The sequence below is a fragment of the Cebus imitator genome, unplaced genomic scaffold (genome assembly GCF_001604975.1).
Source record: "Cebus imitator isolate Cc_AM_T3 unplaced genomic scaffold, Cebus_imitator-1.0 Scaffold510, whole genome shotgun sequence".
Classification (NCBI taxonomy): Eukaryota; Metazoa; Chordata; class Mammalia; order Primates; family Cebidae; genus Cebus; species Cebus imitator.
Window position 1 is genome coordinate 85,454 of NW_016107825.1, and position 4,338 is coordinate 89,791.

A 4,338-nucleotide genomic window follows, 5' to 3' on the forward strand; every position below is an offset into this window, starting at 1 on the left:
CATATATATACGTATATACCACAGTGTGTGTGTATATATATATATTTATATATGTATATACCACAATTTCTTTATCCACTCATTGGTTAATGGGCATTTGGGTTGGCTGCACAATTTTGCAGTTGGGAATTGTGCTGCTATAAACATGCATGTGCAAGTATCTTTTTCAAATAATGACTTCTTTTCCTCTGGGTAGATATCCAGTAGTAGGATTGCTGGATCGAATTGTAGTTCTACTTTTTGTTCTTTAAGGAATCTCCACACTGTTTTCCATAGTGGCTGTACTAGTTTACATTCCCACCAGCAGTGTAGAAGTGTTCCCTGTTCACCACATCCATGCCAACATCTGCTGTTTTTTGATTTTTTGATTATGGCCATTCTTGCAGGAGTAAGGTGGTATCTCATTGTGGTTTTGATTTGCATTTCCCTGATCATTAGTGATGTTGAGCATTTGGCCATTTGTATATCTTCTGTTGAGAATTGTCCATTCATATCCTTAGCCTACTTTTTCTTTCTTTTTTTTTTAAACTTTTCACTGAAAACTTTTTATTGGCCTTTTGGATAGAAACAGGAATTTATTTCTCAGGAAGGATAATCCCATTATACTTCTGCTGGAAGCAGCTCATGGCCTCCTCTTCGCTGATTCTGTTTGGCCCCAGTGCAGTCTGTCCTGCATTTCTTGTCTGTGATGCTGAAATCTGGCCTACCCAGCACCACATAGAAGTCCAGACCATAGACACTAATGCCTGGGTCATATTTGATACCCAAATCAATGTGTTCCTGGATCCCAAAACCAAAGTTTCCAGTAGCTGAGAAATTGTTTTTTCTCAACTCATACTCCCACACCTTCAGACCCTTCTTCAAGATTCCTTCTGCCTTGGCCCCTCAAACTGTGCAGTGGACAGCAATCTTTTCATTTCTCTGGATGCCAAAGGAACTGACAGTGTATCTAGCTTTGGAAAACATGGAGGTCTGCCCTGTGAGCTGCTCCCACACCTTGGCTGCTCGGGTCAGTCTGTCTCCACTCTCCCCAACACAGATGTTGAGACAGAGCTTGCAGATGTGATGTTCCTGCATGAGGTTCTCCTTTTCACCTTGATTCTGAGCCATTATGGAGAATAGAAAGAGTCTTAGCCCATTTTTTTATGGGATTGTTGGTTTTGTTCTTACTGATTTGAATTTGTTGTAAATTCTGGATATTAGTCCTTTGTCAGATGTACAAATTGTGAAGACTTTCTCCCGCTCTGTGGGTTGTCTGTTTACTCTGCTGACTGTTCCTTTAGCCATGCAAATGCTCTTTAGTTTAATTAGTCCCAACTATTTATCTTTGCTTTTATTGCATTTGCTTTTGGGTTCTTGGTCATGAAATCCTTGCCTAAGCCAATGTCTAGGTTTTTCCAATGCCATTTTCTAGAATTTTTATAGTTTCAGGTCTTAGGTTTAAGTGCTTAATCCATCTTGAGTTGAATTTTGTATAAGGTGAGATGTGAGGATCCAGTTTCTTTCTCCTACATGTGGCTCGCTGATTATCCCAGCACCATTTGTTGAAAAGGGTGTCCTTTCCCCACTTCATGTTTTTGTTTGCTTTGTCAAAAGTCAGTTGGCTTCTAAGTATTTGGGTTTATTTCTGGATTCTCTGTTTTCTTCTATTGGTCTAGGTACTTGTTTTTAAACCAGTACCATGCTGTTTTGGTGATCAGGTAGTGTGATGCCTCCAGATTTTTTTTTTTCTTAGTCTTGCTTTAACTATGCGGGCTCTTTTTTGGCTCCATGTGAATTTTAGAACTGTTTTTTCCTAATTCTATGAAGAATGATAGTGGTATTTTGATGAATATTGTGTTGAATTTGTAGATTGCTTTTGGCAGTATGGTTATTTTTACAGTATTGATTCTACCCAACCATGAGCATGGGATGTGTTTCCATTTGCTTGTGTCATCTATGATTTCATTCAGCAGTGTTTTGTAGTTTTCCTTGTAGAGGTCTTTCAATTCCTTCATTAAGTATATTCTTAATTTTTTTGCAGCTATTGTAAAAGAGGCTGAGTTCTTGATTTGATTCTCTGCTTGGTCACTGTTGGTGTTTAGAAGAGCTACTGATTTGTGTACATTAATCTTTCATTAAGAAACCTTGCTGAATTCTTCTATCAGTTTTAGGAGTTTTCTGGAGGAGTCCTTAGGGTTTTCAAAGTAAACGATCGTATTGTCAGAAAACAGTGCAGTTTGACTTCCTCTTTACCAATTTGGATGCCCTTTATTTCTTTCTATTGGCTGATTGCTCTGACTAGGACTTCCAGTACCATGTTGAAGATGAGTGGTGAGAGTAGGCATCCTTGTCTTCTTCCAGTTCTCAGAGGAAATGCTTTCAACTTTTCCCCGTATAGTACTATGTTGGCTGTGGGTTTATCATAGGTGACTTTTATTACATTAAGGGGTGTCCCTTGTATTCCAACTTTGCTGAGAGTTTTCATTATAAAGCGATTCTGGATTTTGTCAAATGCTTTTTCTCCATCTATTGAGATGATTACATGATTTTTGTTTTTAATTCTCTTTATGGGGTGTATCATATTTATCGACTTGAGCATGTTAAACCATTCCTGCATCCCTGGTATGAAAGCCAATTGATCATGGTGTTGTTGGATTTGGTTAGCTAGTATTTTGATAAGTATTTTAGCATCAATGTTCATCAAGGATATTGGTCTGTGGTTTCCTTTATTGGTTATGTCCTTCTTGGTTTTGACATGAGGGTGATGCTGGCTTCATAGAATGATTTAGAAAGGATTCCTTCTTTCCCTATCTTGTGGAATAGTGTCAAAATTATTGATACCAATTCTTTTTTGAACGTCTGGTAGAATTCTGCTGTGAATCTGTCTGTTTTTGGATGTTTTTTGGTTGGTAATTTTTTAACTACCATTTCAATCTCACTGCTTATTATAGGTCTGTTCAGGGTATCTAATTCTTACTGATTTAAACTAGGAGTGTTGTATTTTTCCAGAAATTTATCCATTTCTTCTATGTGTTCTATATTATGTCTATAAAGGTGTTCATAGTAGCCTGGAATGATCTTTGGTATTTCAGTGGTATTAGTTGTAATATCTCCTATTTCATTTCTTAGTCAGGTTATTTGGATTTTCTTTCTTCTTAATCTTGCTAATGGCCTATCAATTTTATCTTTTCAAAGAACCAGGTGTTTGTTTCATTTATCTGTTGTAATTTTTGTTTTGTTTGTTTCAAGTTTATTTAGTTCCATTCTGATCTTCATTATTCCCTTTCTTCTGCTGGGTTTGGGTTTGGTTTGCTTTTGTTTCTCTAGTTCCTTGAGGTATGATCTTAGAATGTCAGTTTGTAATCTTTCAGTCTTCTTGATGTAGGCATTTAGGACTATGAACTTGCATCTTAGCACTGCCTTTGCTGTCTCCCAGAGGGTTTGGTAGGTTGTGTCATTATTGTCATCCAGTTGGAAGGGTTTTTAAATTTTCATCTTGATTTTGTTTTGACCCAATGCTCATTCAGAGCAGGTTATTTAGTTTACATGTATTTGCATGGTTTGAAAGTTCCTTTTGGAGTTGATTTCCAGTTTTATTCCATGTGGTTTGAGAGAATGCTTGATATAATTTCAATTTTCTTAAATTTATTTGGCTCGTTTTATGGCCTATCATATGACCTATCTTAGAGAAAGTTCCATGTACTGTTGAATAGAATGTGTATTCTGTGGTTGTTGTATGAAATGTTCTGTATATATCTGTTAAGTCCATTGTTCCAAGGTATAGTTTAAATTCATTGTTTCTTTGTTGACTTTCTGTCTTCATGACCTGTCTAGTGCTGTCAGAGGACTACTGAAGTCCCCCACTGTTACTGTATTGCTGTCTATCTCATTTCTTATGTCTATTAGCAATTGTTTTATAAATTTGGGAGCTCCAGTGCTAGCTGCATATATGTTTAGAATTGTGATCTTTTCCTATTGGACAAAGCCTTTTATTCTTATATAATGTCCCTGTTTGTCTCTTTTAACTGCTGTTGCTTTAAAGTTTGTTTTGTCTGATATAAGAATAGCTATCTCTGCTTGCTTTTGGTGTTCATTTGCATCAAATGCCTTTTTCCACTCCTTTACTTTAAGTTATGTGAGTTCTTATGTATTAGATGAGTCTCCTGAAGGCAGCAGATAGTTGGTTGTGAGTTCTTATCCATTCTGCGGTTCTGTATCTTTTAATTGGAGAATTTAGGCCATTTACATTCAATGTTAGTATTGAAATGTGAGGTACCATTGCATACATCATGCTCTTTGTTGTCTGTGTACTTTGGTTTTTTTTGTTTTACTTTCTAACTTATATTTTTGTTTTAT

The 4,338-nt window shown here is 36.4% G+C and overlaps 1 pseudogene across 1 annotated transcript; it reads right to left on the bottom strand.

The window, feature by feature from the left end:
• Positions 1-531: 531 nt before the first annotated feature.
• Positions 532-1,122, bottom strand: LOC108292865 (annotated as a pseudogene). The gene has a single exon (XR_005197635.1). The product of XR_005197635.1 is annotated as a 60S ribosomal protein L11-like (transcript).
• Between the last annotated feature and the right edge of the window lie 3,216 nt (positions 1,123-4,338).